At 37.2% G+C, this 23,492-nt stretch overlaps 1 protein-coding gene across 1 annotated transcript in view; it reads left to right on the forward strand.

Annotated features, from left to right (window-relative positions):
- Positions 1 to 19,900: 19,900 nt before the first annotated feature.
- The window catches only part of tsnare1 (T-SNARE Domain Containing 1), a 119,408-nt gene continuing 115,816 nt past the window's right edge, over positions 19,901 to 23,492 (forward strand). The window contains exon 1 of the mRNA XM_028018544.1: positions 19,901 to 19,986. The gene's annotated coding sequence lies outside the window, so the exon portion shown is untranslated. The remainder of the gene's footprint in view (positions 19,987 to 23,492) is intronic.

Raw genomic sequence — 23,492 nt, forward strand, 5'->3', positions numbered from 1 at the left:
AAACAATACAGATTCCTGTTTGATAATTCAAAAGGAAAATATATACATGCCTCAGTCCTAAGGAGGGAATTTGCAGTGTTTGTCTCCACGGCGACTGCTCCACAGTTATTAGAGTGTATTTTAGCTCTAAAGGTTTTAAAAAAAGTGTTCAGCAAAATATTTGTCACTCAATCAGTGATTCTTGAGCAGAGGGACAAAATGGGTTTAAACTCCCCCCACCCCCAAAATATGTTATTATTCCTCAAGCTTATGTATTCAAATATGACAAATAATGTTTTGGAAATGTAAAGATACTAAAGTGCAGGCTCCCAGTTGCAACATTTTTTTGAAAATTACATTTTTAATGGACCTGTCCCAGAACTTTGTCAACACCATCTGACAAAAATACATATGAAATTATTTTTTAATGACCCTATTAGTGATATTTTTACTCAGTTTTACAGACAAATGTTTCTCAAGAAACAAAAGAAATATTATTTAAAACAAAACCAACATAAAGTCCATCTGATGTAGTTGACAGTGCCTGACGGAGTTGACATAGAACTGACGGTGGTGACAAACTAGTGAGTAAAAACTGCACACTTAAGTGAGATTTGTCAACACCATCACTAAAAGAGTCACACTGTCAGTTAAAAACTCTGATGAAGTTGACATCTGACGGAGTTGACAAAATGCCAAACTACCTCAATTTATATGATGATATTCTGAAGGAGGCCATATTGTAGCTCAAGTCCATGGAATCTTTACAGTTTACTAAAATTAAGCATTTATTACACAAAAGTTCTTAAAAATTGTGTAAATTGTCAGTTATGGTGTTGACACATCATGGTTGTGACAACTTAGCAATAAAACAGAAGAAAAAACTAAAGAATAACATATACTAACCAGAGCGTCCTAGCCCTCTTAGCAAAGGAAGAGAAGGGAAGAGGTCATAGGGTCCTCAGAAGTTCTGATGCCCCCCCAATAATGCCTGATTTTTTCTACATTCTTTTTATGTCTGACGGTGTTGACAAAAACTTGGGGCAAATTTCAATGGAGTTGGAAAATATATATAATTGATTTTTAATTCACTTTATTGATACTTTTATAATTATTTATTTGAATACTTGTACTTAATTGTCATAATATATTATCTTAGTATTCCTATATTTGTGTATAACTCAGTACATTATAACTCGATTATAATGTATTGAGTTATGCTCCAGGACAAGGGATTTTACAGACACCATCCACCTACTATAAAGTTTAAAATAAAAAATATTCAGCAAACACCAGGAAAACATATATTGTTGTGCTCACAAGCTAGTTTAGTTAGATATTTGAAAAAATATATATTTTGTGTATATTTTATTCAAATTTTGTGCTTTATCCATAGGACCTGTTTTGTCCCTCTTCTCAAGAATCACTACATGAAACATTGTTGCCTCTGTGTCAGATATTTTGCACACCAGAGTAGACCATGAAGTCTCCTTAACTCAGACGTTAATGATCCTGAAGCAAACATCATTTAGTCAATGCTTTCTAATAGTTACTGATATCTAATAAAAAGTGTCTTGATCCATGGATTTATTTGGAATTGATCTGGACATCTGGAACTGAGGAGAAGCAGCTCCAACAGCATCAACGTTTTTCACCATCTCCTGAAGTTCAAAATCATTTCCAGAGCTTTTATCAATGTCAGAAATGTTTTTTTCTTTCTCCTTCACTTTCTATCCTCTTTCTTCATTTTTATACACTCCCACTAATCTGTAGGATTAATTTACACTGTGTCTACCTGTGTTTCTTGATTATTGCTGAAAGCCTGAGAGCTGAGAATGGCCTAGGATTACCAGCCAGCAAATGCCTGATATTCCTTCTTAATGTGGCAGCAGAAAGCACTTCAAATCCTTCTTTTTATGAGGGTGTGATGTTGAATCCATTTAAAAGAACCTACTAAGAGACCGTAAGGACCATAGAATAAGAATGTAAGAATGTTCAATATCAGTGCATACTCATATATACTTTGATGCTGATATATATTTTAATGCTTGGCTCTGAATCAGATGCATCAAGCCAATAAAAAGTCTTCATGAAAGGTTTAAGAAAAGGTTTATGGTATAATATTGAGTAATATATAAAAGATGTCCAGGTGGGTGTAGGTAGATGGGTTCAGCAGGATTAGCAGCAAGTTGGGGATAGTTTTCAGGGTCAGTGTTGCTGGTGTAGGGAGTTTCTGGCCCAAGGCAAATGCAAACTTAACAACTGCTTAGGCATCCTCCACAAGACTTTCTGTCATGATTCTTGTTGTTTGGACTTTTAGTTTCAGATATTTTCTCCTTTTGATTATTTCTTTTCTGTTTCCATTTCAGTTTTTTCCTTGTCTCAGTTCAGGTTGTTGTTTTGTTTGTACCAATTTATATGTATGTCTTTTTATGTTACACTTTCTTTAGGTTTTTGTTTTCCCTTCCCTGGTCTTCTTTACTTTTTTTATCTCACTTGGCCATTCTCCTACAGATCCCAGCTGCCAATCATTTCCTTCCCCATCTGCATCTATTCATTGCTAATTAGTTCTCCTGCTTCTTTGTCATTTCCAGTTTCTCTTCCTGTATAAGCTCCCTGGTTTCTTTATTCTCCTCCGGCTCCCTCAGTTGAACTCTTTTGCTCTCCATCCATGTCTCTAGGTCACCTGTTGGTTCCTGTGTTGTTTCAGTTTTGGATTGTGAGCTTATTGTTTTTTCCTTTTCTAAAGAGAGTCTTTGGGGTCAAAGTTCAGGAATTATTTGAACTTTTCAGGTGCTAAACATAGTCAAGATATGCTAATCAGCTGCTCCCAGTTGTAAGAAGCATCCAAGGCAGTACAGCTTCTACTGGTCTGAATTTATTGGACAGTAAGGTATATCTTATCTGTGACACAAACAATCTGAAAAAGCAGTATTGTTTTATGACATCAGCATGTTATAAATATTCAGAGATTTTTCAGATGGGATTTTAGTGATCCAGAGCAGACTTCTGTAATAAGTCTCTTTAAATGCATTTCACATTATAATACAATGCCAAGTTGAACTCCCAGGAAATTATACAATATACTCCACCTTAATTTGTTTCAACAATAAATTACAGCAGCGCCAGTTTTATGCTGTTTGTGACATCTGAATGTAATACAGCTGAGTATTAAAAACACAACAACATTTCATGAAGAATTTACTATTATATGTCATTGTTACGTCTGACTCAACAACGTATCCACAAATTTGTCAATTGAACATTTTTCAGGTTTCTAAAAAGTGAAAACATATCTTGTGGGGAAAAAATATTTTGCTGAGCCTCTTCATCAACATTATGAGTGACAGAAAATCAATTTCTATCATTTGCAATTACCAATATGCTGATACAGGGAAAGCTGCTTTATGTTTTATAAGCCTATTGAGGAGCAGAGGTGTTCCTTAGCACTGGCCTCCAGAGAACAGTTCACTAAAAAAGTGCTGCACAATCACCTGTGGAAAAACTGAGTGCATTCAGAAGAGTGATGAGTAGAAGCTCTGGGGATGAAATAAAATTAAACTGTAATGCAAACATGAAAGTAGAAGAGGTGAAATATTCACAGAAGAGAAAAAAGAATGTATGATGTGTGTTTTAATGATGGACTCCAAGAAAGTGCGGCTGGTGGAAATCCCAGCTAATGGACATCGTGAACAAAAAAAAAAGAAGTAATTCTCACAACTCACCTGGTTTGTTGATTTGAAAGTCTCTTCGTCATCATGATTTAGCAGATAACTAAAGATTTAGAGTTATAGTTGGCTTGTACTTGCAACTGTTCACATTTATATCAATCTCAAGAAAAATCCAGTCAGATTTGAAGAAACGTAATCAAAAGGCACATTGGAGCCACTACCATGTTGTATTGTTGGCATTGTGCTTTTTCCACACATGCTGAATTTAATTTTTGTGCCCTTTGTTTTGAATTGAGTCTCAAAAGTTCAGCTGAGTTCAGTGTCAAAATATAACCCAAATATGATGGAAGGGGAACACATGACTGTGGACATTTTGGAGGCCAGAATAAGCATTAATTAAAGAAATGTCTTTCATTATGAGACAATTCCTTCCTTTTCCTCTGATAAAAACATATACAATTTTGGACTGAGATCTTATATGAAGAACTTCAGATCAAAGTGCAACATTAATCAGCCTAAGAGTCACAAATTTCCCTCAAGAGTCTAAAAAACAGCAAGAGTTCTTCAATCATCAGATGGTCTCAAGCAGCACTCCAAATGAAGATGCTCTGTCACCACTGCATGGGTACATGCACACTTTGTTGTTAATTAAATTAAATTTAAAAGCCCTGCAAACAGTTTGCATGCAGCCTTTCTGCACATATTTAACTGATATTTATTGCTCTACCAAGCATATCATTGAAAAATAGCTAAAAGAAGGAAAGATACTGGAAGTGATTCCCAGTGAAGAAATTTAGAGGATGGAAGAGTGTGGTGAAAAAGTGTTGCATAAGTGTGTGTTCTGTATTAACAAACCTCACATGCGTGTATTATTTCTTTTGTCTGTGGGCTTTCATGTAGAGATAGATTTTTTTTTCTTTTTACAGTTTTTTACTGTTTTTGCAGAATGGAAACTACTGAGTTGAGATACTTAATGATTATATACTTCTTTTTAGCATTAGTTAAATGTACAAAAATCAATATTTTATTAATGCTTTATGCTGAAGAAAATTAATAAAGGAGTTAAATGCCAAAACTCATAATTTTACCTTTTGGTGTACAGTATTCTTATCAATTGAGAAACTTACAGAGTGACATAAATACAATAGGGAGGTTAGTTTTTGCTTCATTTGTTCCGTTTTCAGCAGAAGATTCATTTTCTGGAGTATAATCAATTTAAATAAGCCAAAAACAGCCCAAGACACAAACTTAGTTGGAGAAACAGGGTGAAAATGTTTAAGGTAAATTTATTTTGGTTCAGCCTTGAGACTGACCCTGCACTTCAGAAGAAATACAAATATGTTTTTTATCATTTACAGCGCAATGTAACACAAGTCTGTACACCAACATAACGTAGGTTATTAGGGATATACTCAAGACTCACTGTGTAAGACTAGTGAAGTGAGTCTTAATAGAACTTTGTCTGTCACTAAGTTCTGTTAAACAGGAGCAGTGGTTCTTTAGGCTGTAGACACTTTCACCTCAGAAGCACAACAATACTGAAAAACAATATAGATGTATTTAAAATACTTTCATGATTATATCAGTGTAATAAAATAAATTTGCATCAAACAATTAGGCCTAGAGAGAGGATCATGGGAGCTGGCCTCCCCTTCATCCAGGGACAGTACAGGTCTAAGGTTGGAACAGGGATCACTAATGTCTTTGAAGTGGACATTTTTCATCCTCCACACAAACTGTTTGAATTTGTTGTTGATGGCAAGGATGGTTCAGAATTTTATTTTATTTTTCCCCAAAGTGTCAGTTTGTTTGGAAAGCTTTTTTCTCTTAAATGAAAAAAATCAGACGGAAAATGTTTTCTGTACTTAGTTACGTTCTCTCTGAGTAGTTTGTGACTTCTTTCAGTGTTTTTATCTGTGTAGTCTGTAGTTTATGTCTAGCAAGCAATGATATTTCATTTTTCTTGCTTTATGTTCAAAACATGAACTAACTAAACAGAACTTCTCTTCACCAACAGGAAACTAAACAAGCAATACATCCATCTGCCAAATTTGGAGTCAAACTGTAACAGCAGTTACAGTTTGAGCAGCAAAAAAGACAGCATAGGAATCTTTACTCACAAGCAGAGTTTTAATACACAACTGGCTTGATTTTGACCCCATGCACATGGGATCAGGGGAGTTGTTCCAGAATGTCCCAGACAACCTCTGGAACAGCGAGCCTAGACATGAAGCCCTCCTTCTCTTTTGTAGCCAAATCCTGCCTTGTCTCTATTCGGAAGCAGCAATGAGACAGGAAGAGAAACAGCATGAATCTGCCTCCCGACTGAATTATGTATGCCTCCATCTGCTGACAGAGAACAAGTCTGTCAGGCTGCTTCAATGTCATAACTCACACAAACAGATATATGTGCACTATCCCCCAGGTCAACTGTACATTTTGCTCTGCTTGCCTATTTCTTCATCCTCCAAGTATGCATCAGTACGCCCAGCAGCACATATATTCTTAAATATCCACATAAAGCTTATTAGCTACCCATCCAGCCATCCATCAATGGATGGATGGATGGATGAATGGATCCATTGAGAGGATGGAGAGGCAGGGTTCACCCTGGACAGATCACCATTTAATTGCAGGACAACACAGAGACAGAAAGGACAAACAAGCATACACACACATGCATACTCACACATAAGGTGAATTTAGCTACACCATTTACTCTAACAGTCATGTTTTTGGATTGTGGGAGGAAGCCAGAGTACCTGGCGAAAACCCACACATGCACACATGGGAGAACATGTGCATGTTCAAACTCCATGCAGAAAGATTCCAGGCCAGGAATTGAACCCAGGACCTTCTGTTGACAAGGTGCTCACTGCATTGGGCTGGCCTGAATCCCTTCACATTGCAACAACCACCCTGCGTAGGTTCCTCTCTGGCCGTGTAGTAGTACAGATACACTATACTGCCAAAGTATTTGCTCACTCATCCAAATTATTAGAATCAGGTGTTCTAATCAATTCCATGGTGACAGGTGTATAAAATTAAGCACCATCTGATGGATGAGTCTGGGTTTGGCTGTTGCCAGGATAACGGTACTTGTCTGACTGCATTGTGCTAAGTGTAAAGTTTGCCCCCCCAACCCCATCTGCGTCTGAGCTATCAAGAGATAGCTCAAGGCTCAAGGCTCTTTATGGTTTCTCAAAAAGAAAATTCTGAGACAAGATCTCAACATCATGGACTAAATGTGTCATTACATCTTTATTTGTTTTAGGTATTAATGGGTTTAAAATCATTGTAATGTATTATCTGTATAATTTCAGTGTGTTTCAATTTTATTTTCTTTACTGCATCTGTTTTCCTTGTTTTATCTATGATGTTGATTTTTTACTACTTTATGTTTGTATTGAATGTTAGGTATCAGCAGGACAAGGAAAATAAGCTTGTGTTTTTCTCATTGACTTTTGAAATGAAGATTTCATGTAGCTCTCATTTTGTTCTCAATTATTTATGAAACCTTAGATAATAAGTTACAACAATATTTAATTTTCTTCTCTTTTTTAAATGATAGAAGTTTTCTGTTAAGGTCTGCCTGTTTGTTTTTCTATTTAAAAAAAGTAGTGGACCTCTTCAACTCAGCTGTTGGCATTCGTGGCACAAGGGATTTTTTATTCAACATTGGCATGCAGGGTACTTAATGAATGAAAATGAGAAACACAACCCTAACAAGGCTCTCTGAGTGTTACGATCACATTTTTTAATCGCCCTGGAAAATATCAGACTGAAACCTGTCCAAGGACAAACTGTTACAAACATACTTGGATTAAGCTTGCCATACCCTAAAGACACATGGAGGAACTTTGTTAAATATCTTATAGAGCACAAATATAATGAGGTCATTTTTTGACTCAGATGCAGGAAAGCCATTCAGACAATTCTTAAAGAGTTTATAATGAAAAGGCAATGATGTTTTTTTTTTTCTTGTTCTCTAGAGGAAGGACAGTGACAGTCATGGGGAGATTTGACTGTAGGAGATGTTTGGTTGAGGGAATATCTCAGAATGTCTGCATAATGGAGATGGCTCTGAGTGGGACAGAGGAATTTTGTCTACCTTGGAGGAGAGGTGCTGTGTGAGTTCCGAGAATCAGGTATGTGGGTGAGCAGCCAGGCAGAGGACTCAGAGGTGAAAGAACTGTGGGAAAAAAACATTGAAGCTGATCAATTATCCAGAAGGTTCTAAGTAGGATCTAAATATCCCCTGGAAAGGTGTGTGTCTTGGGCCTGTACAATTGCTGAGGGAGGATGAGCAGCCATGATTTGGTGAGTATTTTGGTTGTATCTTTTAATCTGGAAAACACGTAGAATATGAAAATATTAGAACATGCAAGAGGATTTAGAAAAGTACTAGGTGGTTACTTCATATCTCTTCAGTTGACCATCAGCATGTTGATTGGATGGTCAAAATTTTGCTAGTGAAACACCATCAGCAATCTCCACTGTTCATATTAATCTGTGTGAATTTACTTTCATTTTAAACACAATAGTTGACATAGATGAAGACTCAGGAATAATTATAAATCCATTTGAAAGGTGGACTTTTCCAAGAACTGAACATGGTAAAGACAAGAGGTCTCAGCTGTGAGCGGCATCACTTACAGTGTCTGAGGATCATTGCAAATGGAATGGCTGGATTTGCCAAGAATACAACAAAGAACAGGCCATAGTGAAGGACTCGTTTATGGAAATAAAGAGATCAGCTCAATGAAGGTAACTGAAGAGAGAGGTATGGATTGTATATTTAAAGAAATAATCAACTGAATGAGTTCTATGCATTTCATTATATCATATATGTGGTACAGTTGCAGCAGAATTGCAGAGCTTCAGGAATGCTGTTAACTGGCTTTCTTGTTTGAATAACAATAGTATTCAGTCTCAGAACATAAAAAAAAAACAAAAAAAAACTGCTCATGATTAATTATTAGTAGGTCAATTGATGAGTAAACACCTCAGCATTAATAATCTAGTCTTTCCCGTTTGGCTTCTTCTGATGCAAAATTGTAATGCATGTCTCACAACGATAACCTAAAAGCTGAGTAAAATGCAACATGACCGTTCAGACTGCAGACACATGAAAGAGCCAGGTATAGGTTGCATATAGGCAAAAAAAGCGAATTTGGCTCTCATTTGCCTGCTGTGTGAACATAGTCTCAGTAATAAAGACACACTGAGCCATTTTGTTGTTTGCTTTGATAGGATGTCAACATTGTATTAGATTCTCACATTCTGATTTTATTTACTCAACAAAACAAAGTACCTCAGGTAAAACCTGTTTACTTTTAAATGTACTATTTTCACAGGAATTTAGCTAACTTGTAGTGTTTATGCTGTTGTGCTTGCCGTTCAGGACAGGCCAGAAAATATCTAGGCATTAAACATAGAAAAATGTCTTATACATGGTGTGTGTTTATTTTGCCTTTTTACTTTTAATGAGAATAGTTATGTTTAATGTTTAAAAAACAACACAAGAAAGTCCAATAAGCAGATTTACTAAGCTGTTTGACACAAAAACAAGTTCATAATTAGGATTAAAAAGCTGTATAAATTAGGTTAAATTGATTTGCTGGGAACATCAAGCTTCATAAACTTTCCTGTCTGGGTGTTTGGGACAGCTGGGGAGACACAGGCGGCTGTGAATTCCAACTCCAATCTTTCTCATCTGACCATATGGACAGCTGGCCATCATATGAAAATGGTTTGAAAGCACCTGGAGTACCAGAATGAGGAGAACAAATGTTAAGCAAGCACTGGGACAAGTGAAACACACAGTCTGTGTTGCTAGGGCCCAAATTATCTTGGGCATAAATGATGTGTAAACTATTCAAAGCCACTCAACAGAAAAAAAGCTGTAAAAATAGAAGAACAAATTAACATGCATCCAGTGGGATGCATTGCACAGTTTAACAGCAGCACTGTTCAGCCTGTATACAGAATGCTGTAAATAGAAGGACGTTCAGGGTTCAGTAAGCCAGGAGAAGCCTTAATAGTTTATTTTCTACAGCAGTCAGAGCATGTTTTACTAAAAAGCTTGTGAGTGGCAGCACAGCCTCACCAGAGTGTCTAAATGTCTTCGCAGCACACAACCGTTCAGCTTTCTGACAGCTGCATCTGACAGGTGATTTCCAAGATCAAATCCAAGTCTTGCTTTTGAGTGTCATTTCTAACAGAAGAGCTTCCTCTCCCACAGTTGCCATCTTTTCATACAGTTCTTTTTTTCTTGTGCAAATTTCCATTAAAGGTAGTTTAGATTTTGTGTACACTACAACCTGTGTTGCACCTCATGAAAACATCATTGAGCCGTGACAAATCCGCCTCCACTTCTGGTAAACTATTGTGTTTTAGAGAAACAACTTTTTATGTTGCCTTTTTCATCTGGGGTTAGTTTGTTTAGCCTTCTGCGTTCTTTGCACTTTTTTCCTCTTTATTTCTGAGAGGTCTCAGTGAAATGTGTCAATTGGTGTGAAACAGAAGAAAGCTCTTTCTTAGTACTGTGTAGTCTGTTTTAGTGCTGTGTACAGTGTTATGTGTCAGATTTAGTTCTTGAGGTGTTGGGGGTCTGGCAGGGGTCCTGGGCATCCTGCTTGAATTCAAAGGATAATGAGAAGGAGATGACACCATTATCAGACATACCTGTCAAAGTCTCCTGTGGCTCAGGTTGGGACAGCAGGCAACAGCTAATCGATACTAAAAACGCAGGACATCTTGCAAGATGAATGGACTACAAACAAAGATGTGAAGAGGGAAATGGATCTTTGAGTCACTGTGTAAAGCCTTTTAAAAAAAGGGGATCGAGATTCAGGACAAAGGAAATCTATTGTAAAGTCCTAGCAACACTAAGACAAGTGAGTCTTGACTGGAGAAAGTACCTCAGCAAGATCAGTTGATATAGATATTTCCTTTTCAAAGATATCATCCATCTGAGACTTTTAAATGCCTGTTTCACAATTATTCAATTCATTCCAGAATGTATGGAATAACCTGTAATCTCTTTAAAGATTATTCTCTAAATAGTCTGTTTCATCAAAACCATGCAGAATGTAATTTATTAAAATTTGTTAGAGTAACATACATGAACGATTAATTTTCTTCAGCATTGTTTATAAAAACAAAGTCGAGACTGTTGATTTTTAAAATATTCTCTGTCTCAGTGTCTGCCAGGCCTTAAAGGTGTATGCAAATAAACAAATCCAGCAGCCAATCGCAGGGTATTCCTTACAAATACTTCATTTGTTTGGATAAATAACAACCAATCACTACCAGTAAATCAAAATACTGGATATTTGTCCCCTAAGAATAGCTTAGGCATAGAAATAATTATCATTGTCCATTTTAATTGTGTTGTTCTAAGATCAGTTTGTCATGATGTTGGTTGGTGAAAAGTTGGACCCAAAAGCAGAGAGGCAGTAACTGAGTTTATACTGATTGTTAAACTGAGTTAAACTGATTGTTTGTAGATGAAAAAAATAATGAAAATAAGAACAAAACAAATCCAAAAACATCCAGCCAAGAGTCACAAGGAGAACACATGAAAACACAGAGGACTGATGGGAGTAGACATAAGGATCTTCTTCTTTCTTTTTTTGATAGCCATTGGCAATCAACTTATAGGTGCATTACAGCCACCTTCCAGATCAGAGTATGGATTAGATGTGAGGATTTAAGAATGAGAGGCTTAAATACTGGGAGGTGAGAGCTAGACAAAGACCAGGGCTGATGAGCTAATTGATTGCAGGTGAACGTGGTTGAAGCAGGAGCCAGGCTGAGGGTCAGGGAGAAGGTGGCACAGGGAAGCTACGTAGATACACAGGGGAACACATAGAGTGAGGGAGGAAACACAAGGGACTGAAAATAATTGTAACACTAGAGAAATACTAAGTTTAAAGAAAACATGATAAATCAGAAGGAGACAAAGAAAGGAGGTAAAACTATGAAAGAACCAAACAGAAACAAGGTTGATCTAAAAACTAAGAAACAGACCTAGAATAACTAGGACGACTAAACAAAGAAATAACATAACTAGAATGACTAAAGAACGATAGATGTAGACTCAGAAATAAAATAATAACTAAACTAGATAACTGGAAACGCTGTGAGGGACTGAAATAAAGAAGCACAAGAATGAGAAAGATATAACAACAAATAATTAAGAGGAATAAATCAAAAGAGTGACATAAAACATAATTGATAAGTAGAATGAACAGCAACAATAAAGTACACAAAACCAAACCCAAAACCTAGAATCATGACACAATTGGCTGATTTATCTTTTATTAGAAATATATTTCTAATATATATTTTAGAAATATATATTTCTAATATATATATATATATATATTATTTCTTATTTAAAATGTTTATTATTATTGGGGCCTTGCAACACAATTTATTTCAATTTGTACATTTTTAAATGTACAATTGAATGACAATAAACTCTGTCTATGTCTATGATTACTTGATTAGAATCTAACCTCTTAATATGCAGCGGGACACCCAGGTTCTGGTTTTTCTTTGTATTTTCTTTGGATGAGGGTTAAAGGTTGAAGTGCAAAAAAAGAATATTTTTTATTTTAGTTGCATGTAATGTTATTGCCTTTTTTAACTCTAAATATTGTCATCTAATAACACATAAATACATAGCTTGCTTTACTGTGCTATTCCACTGACTTTACAGTCTGGGCTTTCTCCTATTTCTTTCCTCTGGTAGAATTTGTACCGGGCCAATCAGTGAATAGAAGGAGAACTTCTGAACGGTATCTTCTGCACTGTGGTAGAATTGTAGTATGCCTATGTCTGTTTAGAAATAGCAAGTGAACAACGACGTGAAGTCAGTGCTGACCTAATATTAAACTAACATTAACATCTACATACTTTGTTCTAATCTCTTCACATTGGATCATGGATGTTTACACTGCAGCCAATTTCCGGTAAGCTTCTTAACATCAAACTGGTGCATTACTTATGTCACACAGACAAATGTTAGTGATTGGGTAAATTTCAAACTTCAACAGAGTCCACGCCTCCAGGAAGTAATCATTTTGCAATACCTGAGAGCCCAGACTCGATGGATGGAGCAAAGTGTCAGCATAACTACTGAAAAAGTCATGATATTTCAATAGCAATTAATAGTAATAGAAATTGGTGAAAATATGGATGCCCCTAGATTTAAATATTGGAGTAATTTAGGCAATTACCAAACAAGGTCTCCCAATGGTAATAAAAACAAAAACTTTCTTCCTCTGCAGAGTGTCTGCTGACTAAAAGCTAAAATTACTTCTTTTGCAATTCTCTCTGCTGGTTGGGGACCAGTGAAGTTACCGGTAATATTCCCCTCCTAAAGGCTTTTGATCTACGTCTGATGAAAGACTCAACTTTATTGAGATCCAGGAGAAACACTATTTAGTTTTACTTGTGTTCCATAACTTTAGGTTGAGATTAGGTTATTTGCTGTTGAAGTTTTTTTGCAATTCATCTCTCATCCACTCCACCATCTTGTTCTGTGTAGATCTGCTGTGGCGTCTGAAGCATCTGTCCTGTAATATTTTTGCCTGTTACTGGCTGTGCTGTAAGTCTCCACCACTGCTCCCTTTCTGTTTACCTACTTTGTGTTTGGCATATGCTGCCTTGGTTCTCCAGACGGCATGCTTAGTCATGATAAATAATGGTACAGATTGTGTTTGTCATCTACCAGCTCTGTCATCTTTAAAGATGTCTTTAATTGGCAGGTCGTGTGAAGCTCCTCATCAGTTTGTGAGTTTTCTGGGAAGCCCAGACAACTCAGTTCCAAGGACTGCTGTATACATACTTTCAATGTGCAGCAAGGAAGGTTCTGTCTTTGGATCAGGAAAGATAAGAAATATAAACATATGTTCCTTTCAAGCGTATACCATATAATTGAAGAAAGGAACTATGAGAATGTAATGACTCACTAGAGGGACCCAGAAAATAAGTCACGACACAGGAGTGAGCAATAAACTCAGATTTATTTTGAGTTTATTTATTCAGCTGTAGCACTAAAGGGGCCTGAGAGAAGAGATCAGTGATCTGAGAAATACTCAAAAAGAATTGGTTAGTGTGTGGAATGTACACCAACCTTATCTGCTGATTAGGTTCTGTACCGAGGAACGAAGAAAGGAGGCCTCAGGGATGTGAACCTGGGCAAGAAGAGCGCTAATGTCATGTTTTGATTGTTGATTCTATGTTGCATTGTGTTTCTGTGTTTGATATGATGTAAAGCACTTGGAAATGCCTTGCTGCTGAAATGTGCTATACAAATAAAATGTGATTGATTGATTGATTGATTAATGTGGGGCGACGCTCATGCTATGCGCTTCAGTCGGTGAGGACAGACTAGATTCCCCTCCAAGTTCAGCAAAAGAACAAATCTCAATCAAAGTCCTGGGTCAGATGGGCTATGGTCTTATACGAAGAGGCAGAGAGCAGAATAGTTATCCGTATGAATAGGCGTGAGTGGGGAATCCGTAATTTGGGTGTTTGTCAAGATCCAGGTAGGGGCAAATCCGGGGAACAAGAGCGAGGTCACAGCAATGAGGGTGAGATAAAGACTGCTGGAAAACTACTTGCATAATGCGTTCAATAATCAGTCTGTGAGAATGTGACTGAGTGAGGCTTAATAAGGGAAACAATCAGGGAGCAACACAGGTGCAAGGAATAATGGTAATGAGGAACATGACATGGATCAGTTCAAAACCAAAGACCTTATGAAAATCACAGAGAGGATAAAAAATACACAGTTTTCACATACAGTCTTTAGATTTTTAACATGTTCTGGTAACTAATATAAATTATGAAAAATGAATGACTTTGCTTACTGAAAACAACAAAATCTGATTAAAAAGGGATCGTCTCCAAGAAAAATTGGTGATAACATTTGCATGTCGTAATGTTCCTATGCTTGTAAGGGGACATATTATGCAAAATTCACATTTTGCATGTTTTTCTACTTCCAGTTTGGTCTCAACTGCTTCTCAAAATAGTTCAAGTGCTTCTTATAAAAACACCTAGCCAGTTTTAGCAATAACTTTATGTTTTTTTGGTGTCTGGAAAAAGACCAGTTTCCAAAACCAGAATGTAATATCACAAATCAGCAGGTACTGTCCCTCACCTCCCCACTCCACCATAGGCCAGTCCATTATTTAGCAACTCAAGCTGAGCAACCAGCATATTGGTCAGCTGGTTTTACAAATGTATATGCTGTAAAATGGCTCCTCTAAAAAATATCTGTTTTGTTGTTCACTTACCCTCCAGAAACCACTTATGTCTGCTTGTTATACTTGAGTCACTTTATAAATATCAGAATAACGTATTAACTGTCACTGTAAATGTTTATTTAACTGTAATCTAAACCGTGGGGTTGCTTTGATTGATTTAACTGTTACAGCCCTTTAATAACCTCCAGGAGTATTGCACTTCTCTGTGGTCTCAGGGGATTCTGCTTAGACAAACAGGTCAATCCTTTAAATGATGACTTCATTGACTGAATGAATACTTTGTTTTTGTGTTTTTCAGTTTTCTGGGACATAAATATTGAATACAGTGTTTTAGAAATACAAAACAGCTTTAAAAAGCAATAAGATGTATTGATGTTTATTAACAGGGCATTGTATACTACACAGGCTCAGTACAACTGTTCTGTTCTGCTCTTTCATTAATGTCCAGCAGACATCTCAGATGTTATAAATTTATAACATCCTCAACTATTGAGGTGTATTCCCTTTAATGTTCCCTCAATTCATTTGCCCTATTAAAGATTTTTATGGTGTTTTTATCAACATGATTATTCCTGTTGGACAGCTTGTTTCACACATTGATGGATGGCATTAAAGACTTTTTAAAGGCAGGAGAATTTTCCGTCATTGAGGTCCAACTAAGTCATTAACAGCTTGATCACCACATAGATCATTGTCACTCTGAACAGGACAGCTGGCCACACTCTCTGCTGTTTTTTTTTCTTGCCATATGCAGTTCACTGTTTGGACAGTGGGAGAGTGTGAAGGTCACTTTTAGTGTCAGTGAGGCAGATGTCTCTGGGGACCGAGAGCCACAGGAGAAAACCCAGTTTTTGGTAAAAAGAGCTGCAGTGGTTGGAGCAGAACAGCATTTTAACAACACAAAGCAGAGCTATTTGAAGGTGAGAGCAATGTTCATGGCCAGACTAATAGCTTTTAAAAGGACAAGTATATGTATTTTATTTTATTTTTTGTTTTTTAATCACAAAAAGAATATCAGAATAAATGTCCAGAAGTAACATTTTAGCATGCTTTGCAGGTTACAAACACGAGTGATCCAGCAGAATTATTTTACAGTGGTGTGATTTGTATTTGCTTCATACATTTCTTGTTTCTGCTTTTTGCAATACTTAAATGTATTCCACATATCAAACAAAGATAACCATAGTGAAAACAAAATGCAGTTCTTCCTTTGTTTTTCTTTTACAAATCCATACAAACCTCTTTTAGCTAAGGCTGGTTTTAGTTCAGAACTGTTTTATTCAGTCACACTGGAGGGGTTTTGAGGATGGAGATCCTCTTTTAGGTAATGCTTAAGCTCTGGATTTTGAAAAGGCCATGCCTGAATAATAATGGAGTTCAAGTATTTGTGATGTTTCCAAAACATTAGCAGAGACAGCGCTCATGATTGATTTTCATGGCAGGTGTGAATTGTCAATGTCAGGCTGGTCTAGTTCAATCCTGGTCAGCCAGGATGATTTCACTTAGATGCTGCTCTTGGTTTGTTTTTGACATTTTGGGTGATTTGTTGATGCACTCTTGGTATAATTTTGGTAAGTTGATCACTCCTGGAATGGTTACACTGTAATTCGATGTATACTAATTACAATTTCATCCAAGGCCAGGTTGGTTTGTAGAGCTCAATTTCTGTAATAAAATATTTTGAAAACTGCCTTTTGTCTCCCTCTTTAATCAATAAATTTATTTGATTATCTTAAAATTGTAATTTTCACCACCCTGTATAGTTATGTAAGGGAAGTTATTTATTTTAATATGTCTTAGTTTATTTTCTGAAACTACACCATTTTGCTGCTTTCACTCTCTTACTATCTCTCGTCATCCAGCAGCCAACTAGACCAGACAACATCTCCAAATAACAGCATAGATGATGACAGACAAGTGCAAACACAGACAAAAAAGGAGCCACAGACCAAAAGAATCAAACCAGGGATACCCACCTCTACTAGGAGGACTACAGCGTCCTGATGCGCCTGTTCTACCACGGAGCCATGTGGCATCCTGAAGAGCATGTTTAAACTTGTTTAAAAGTGACTCATTATAAGCTTCCCTGTTTACATTAGGATAGCTCTGTGGGCTACACAAAACATATTCATTACATTTAATACACAAACATCATTTTCTGATATTGGGATTTCACCCAATCAGTTCTGCCTGTTTTGAGCTCCTTTCAGCTGTTAACCGTCATTTGCACACATGAGGTTGAAGAATATTTTAATCAGCTTTATTTGCACATAATGTTCGACTCAGGATACAACATTCCCTTCTTGTTCCTACAATAATGGGCAACATAATCTTATTTTCCTTGATCAAATGATACAGCTTGGAGCATCATGGGCCATTTAGACAATATTTCGGAGCCTAATTCCGAGGAAAGGAATGGCTGCTCTGATTGTGGCAGAATCACTACAAATTTAAGTTGCCTTGTATTTGTTCAACCAACAAGGCATAGCTCTATATTGCTTCTAAAGCCTGAGGCAAAGCTCACATTTGGCTGAGAGATGCTGTCCAGCTGGTCTGGTTGTCAATACAGGGGTCCAACCTGGTTGGAGCCTGTAGGTGGGCAGCACGACTCCCACTGCCTGCACCTTCACACCATCACTCCTGCTTTCAAATAATTCATGATGATTTTTTTAACATCACCATGGGTCTAAAAATTCTTTATATTTGTGTTTAGTATTCATTGAATTGTACGTATACCGTATTTTCTGGACTATCGAGCGCATCTCACTATAAGGCGCACCCACAAAGTAAAAACAAAAAGACTGGAAACATGCATATATAAGCTGCACCGAGCTATTCCATGATGAGGGGGTATGAGTTTGAAAAATTTCTCCATCTTGCCTGCTGCTAGCATGTGCTTGTTCTAAATGAAAATTAGCACTTTCTTCTTTGATTTCAAATTTTGACTTCCAATGATTCACTTCCTGCTAAAGAGCCCCGTGGCGGTTGAAGAAAAATCCACAGAAGAGACGCACCGGGCTATAAGCTGCATGGTTCAAAGTGTAGGAAAAAAGTAGTGGCTTATAGTCTGAAAAATACAGTACAAATGTTTTTTAATGTCCCTTTGAGATCAACATGCTTTTTTTGTTTTTGTCAGGATCTCAGGATATGTCTGTCATGATATGCGGTGTAGATGGTGGTGAGGCAGACGCAGTGGACCCAGGTAAGATGAATAATGAATTTAATAATGCAACACACAGTCCAAAACAGTCCCAATGCCGGGCAGCACGGCCGAGCTAAAGCCAGGGCTCGACGCCGGTAGCAACCGGTAAACGAGGGATGAAAAATAGACTGGGCACACAGGAACGGAACGACAAACGACAAGGGCGGCAAGTAACGACGAGGACCCGACCAAGAACAGACACACAGGTGACACTAAATACACTGGGGGTAATCATAGAAACGAGACACACCTGGGAACAATCAAGGGGAGGACAGGACAACGAAGAGACTTAAGGGGACAGAAAACTCTAAATAAACACAGAAAGACACAGATCATGACAATGTCAGGATTTTTTTTTTGTTTGTTTGTTTTGGGTTTTATTAATATTTGTGTTCCAGTTTCTTATTTCTATTAGTTCTGCCTTTTTTATTTTTACTTCAGTTCCTTCTCAATGGTTCTAGTTGATTATTTCTTGTGTCTAGTCCTTTTTATTTACCATAATCTTATTATGATTCTTATGTCTAGTTATTTTCTTAGATCATCTCCTAGACCTCAGTATGCTCTCCCTTGCCAATTGTGTCACTTTCTCTCTCTCTCTCTCCCCTCACATCTTCACCTGTTAGCTCATCAGCCCAGGTCTATTGTTCCAGCATTCAACCTCCCAGTATTTAACACTGATTTCTACAAAAATAATGACACAAAAACAAAAACAAAAAACGTGACATAAAATAGGTGCCTATGCTAAAATGTCAGATGCAAAATTACAACAAGACAAACTCAAGACAGCATATTAGGAGAAAACACATGGAATCTCCAGTTTGTTTCAGTAGTTGCCAGGAAGATCTGACAACTACTGAAACAATGTGGGAGGTGTATATACAGAAGGAGAGCTCAGTCACCATATGGACACAATTTGATAAAAATGGTTAAGAAAAAGGAGGAAACCAACACCTTTAAAATACTAAAACCTGCTATCTCCAGCAGGGAGATGGGGAAAATGCAGAGGGACCGGGGAAGCAACAGGAAGAACCAGGGAGGAGTGAATAAAGGACGTGTGATTAAGGTTAAACAAGTCTTACCTAAGGTGAAGCACTGAGTTAATCAAGAACAAATCAAAATGCTATTTTTTTATTAAGAGATTAAGCAAAGAATATGTGCAATAACTCCCCTAGCTAGTCCGGATGAAAGATGAAAGTACATCGCTTTTAATATTTACCAGCCCTCTTACAAAGATGGGAGGAAAGTTTACTTCACAACTCTGGTATTTGCACCTACAGAATGTGACAATGGACGGTTCAAACCCAGTTCAGAAATATTAATAATAATACTAATAATACTACTACTACTACTAATAATAATAATAATAATAATAATTCATAAAAGCATTTTGTGCAAGCTCTGTAATTCTTTTTTTAGTATGTTAGAATTTTGACTTATCAAATTTAGAGAAGCAATGTATTTTGTTAAGGGGTTAAGACTGATGTTCAGAAACAAATGCTTCTCTAAATCATTGCATTGTGCTAATACACAAGAGAGGACCACACCCTGATGATGAGTTAATTTATCTCATTACTAGACGTTTACTGCTTTTTATGTAGCTTCTTAATAAAAACTAAATCCGTAAGAGTTCTCCTGAGCTCTAAATAGCAATTATTAGAGTCAAAATGTTTTTATCTGGCCTTATCTACACAAACAAACTACAAATCCCAGAGTGCTGTTCCAGAGCTAAAGCTGGTCATATGACCGAGCAGAGGGAGCAGGTGGTTTGTGGTCATATGATGTTATTAGCCAACACTCAGAAGCAGGAACGTCTCAGCTGAATCCCTTACATCACTCCCGGCGTTGAAAGGTAAAGCTGGAGTGGTCGCTCTTCCTCACCTTATCGTTTTCTGCCCTTACAGAGGGATGCTGTAGCCTAACAGCACAGAGAGGGGAGGAGAGGGGATGAGAGAGGCGGAGAGAGGAGGCAAGGATGAGGGGGATGGGAGGCCTTAAAAGGGCTTTTCTGTAGACAACAATAGAGCACAGATGTTCATACTGTAGAAATCTATCTGTAAAAACTGTGTGCCTGCAGGCTGTGTGTGACGCTGGAGTGTTTGCATGGACAAGTCTGGCTTGGAGATGTGTGAAAAGGAGATGAGTCTGTTTACCTCTGATTTAATGCAGGAGTTATATGTGGAGTAGGAAGCATGGCCGGGGGACTCCTGCATGTCTTTCTTTCCTTTCTGTTCTCCAAAGGTCCTGTGTGAGCTGTAAAAAGCTGGACTTTGCTTACAAGGAGTTTACAAAGTGTATGCTGTGCAATTCAATGCAGAGGATGTCAGTAAAGTGTACTATAAGTACGTAGTGTCCAGAACACTACGAGACCTTCGAACTTGAATGCCACCTTTTGGAGTTGCAGCATTTACTGTAAATGATGTCAACATGTAAAACTCCTTCTCTTTTAAGGCTTCAACAGTAAAACTCTCCTCATGTCTGAAGTGCATAATAAATCAAACAGAAATCAAAGCTGCCTCATTTACAGTGCATGGAAACAAGTTGTGTACCTTTGATGTTTTGATCATTTTGGGTCCAAATTTTTTCAGTTTTCAAATCAGATCATTTCTTTTTATAGTAACCAATCAGTTCATACCTGCCTTGAGGAGACATCAATGCTCCTCCTCTCCTCTTGCTGCCATATTTTTTTGTCTCTGACTTTTTAAAACAGGAACATAAAGTCACAAAGGTTCAGGGTTCACAGGGGAAGCAGGAGTAGATTCTTGAAGAGTGAAGTTTCAGCTCCCATACCCAGTGGGAGATTACCTGAAAAAAGAGGGCACAGAATCATAGACAGGTGAAGCAAAGTGTTGACTCCACTCCAAAATTAATTACAACTGGTCATTTATAACAATTTACTTTACATGGTCTTTGAAGTAATTATTTTTAATTCTAAAAAGGAGACAAATGAGTTTTAAATACTATTACTAAGGCAGGCTTTTACTATTCATACATTTTTTTCCCATCTTTATAATGTGACATTAAGAATAAAATGTGACATTTGACCAGATATTTACTTGAGAGGCCAATAAACCTTATTGGTCTTGGTCTTTAACTTGGGTGACGTTTTTTGCTGTCCTAAATATATGACCTTTCTAAGAGTTGATGAACTTCTGAGTGAAGTGCCATCCATATTAAGCATCACATCACCAGCACAAAATTGTCTTCCAGATGTAAACACCTTGCTGAAGCTCCTGGAGTTGCGTAATTCCACTTAGCAGTACTGCACTGTTGTGGGATGACTGTTAAACCTATTTCAGTTGGAGGTCTGTGGGGGAATGGTATAGGTGGAGCTACTGGTGCCACACTATACCCAATACCATGATTGGGGGTCAGAAAATGTTACTGCTTGTGACAGGCACAAAACATACTGAACCAACACACTTGCTGTTGCACTAGTATGGCAACACATTAGGTGTTTGGTTTTAACCCCGCCTGGTGAGTGAGAGTCTGCCCAGCAGTGGAAACTCACCTGAATACGGTGCATCATAAAACAGAGCGCCAACCACACCGCCATGTGGAAATGAGACATAAGGAATTCCTTTCACCAGCATTTCCAGAAGCCGTCAGTGAGATAATGTGTCTGCCTCCACCTGCATTTATCATACTGGTTATCTTTGCCAAACACGTCAGGAGATAGATCTCTTTACTTTGAGGAAAAGCAGGCTAGTCATCTATATCAACTCAGAGTCTCTTGGCCATTTTAGTTCCCCAACCAAAATCCTCAAGAAATTTCTTCAGAATTTTAGAATTAGCAGAGCTAAAGGCATTTGAGTAGTTCCTGTGGTTTTCCACCTGTGTGCTGCAGTAGCAGCAGAAGACAGTCTTAATCAATGTGGGTCCAAAATTCAATGCCATTCCTAATAGCTTTCACAAAGTATTTGTAGTCCAGTAGGTCTCCTTTAGCTGTTGGAATCCTGACATCAGTGATGCTTTTTATTTTTTTTTTATTTGATACTCACTAACAGTGGATTACTGGGAAACTTTCTTTCAGAGTCTGTCAAGCACTGCTTTATCATTGAAGTTGGTGATCTGTGTATGTTTATAGCTTAATGGCTTAGAGGGCTGAACAAAGTGGTCAACCCTGGGTGCTGGCAAAACCCATGTGACGATTATAGGAAATTGGCACATGTTTTTCTTTATTTTTCTTCATCCAACCCTTCATCTGTTCCTATAATGCTTTTAATTATGCAGCTATGCCATTCCAGTTTTAATATGTCAGGTATAGATTCACCTTGAGTCTGTTATCTAATTATTTAAAAAAGAAATACATCACTCCCAGAGGCAGACTCATTTCTGCATAAAAAAAGCAAATGATGAAAATGAAACCTGACAGTAAAACTAAGCAGAGACTCACATTCTGTTCACACTAATCAGTTTACATAAATTGCATGAATTACATCTAATACAACTTTTGGCTGTTTGTGCACCAAGAGCATGCAACTTGTAAATAAAAATGGGTCTCATATTAGCTTTTCACTTCATATTTATTTATTTATTTTTGATCTGCTATGATCTCTCCCTGTCCAAATAACAGAGAAAATATTTTCCAACAAACTTTTCTACACTGTGAAATCTAATGAGTTCTCCTTACTTAAAAACCATATGCAAACTTCTTGCCTCACAAAAACAAGTTTGCATTTTCTTGATGAAGAGAAATAAACCGATTTATTTACTTGATTTAAGTTCATATTTGAACTTCATAAAACACCCAAATGTTCCCTGAACTTACTTTAATTGAGTATTGGCAAAACATCGACGCAAGTCAAGTTAAATCTACGTCTCTTTTTTAGTTAAATACAATCTTATGCCTTGCAGTATGCAGGTAAACTCTTATAAGACTGTTCTAGCATCAGGTCAAAGGTGAAACATCAGAATAATACCTTCCAATTCCACTGTATAATAAAAGGGGCAGTTCTTTAAAAAGCTACCAATCATATGCCAACTCGGTCCAACTGCACCTTTACGGAGGCACAAATATTCCAGGAGTACTGTGGATTGTGTAAACTAGTAATGCTGTTATTCTTTATTATGTTATTAATTTGTATTTATTTCCATGTTTAACAGAATGTTAGTGACCGTTATTATTCCTGACTGTTTGTAATGATGTCAATGTTGAAGCTCAGAGCCACATCCAGGCATTTAGCTGTGTCAGTATGGCATGAGACCCAAAAGCTCCATATTATTTGTGGTTGACTTTTACACATGGCTTCCATTCTGAACTGCCATCTGTTATGTTATGGACAGAATTTTTTCATCGTCCTTTGGCAAACAGTCCCCCTATGTAAATAATTAGATTTGCTTGACTTTGCGTGAATA

Source organism: Xiphophorus couchianus, chromosome 5 (genome assembly GCF_001444195.1).
Source record: "Xiphophorus couchianus chromosome 5, X_couchianus-1.0, whole genome shotgun sequence".
Lineage (NCBI taxonomy): Eukaryota > Metazoa > Chordata > Actinopteri > Cyprinodontiformes > Poeciliidae > Xiphophorus > Xiphophorus couchianus.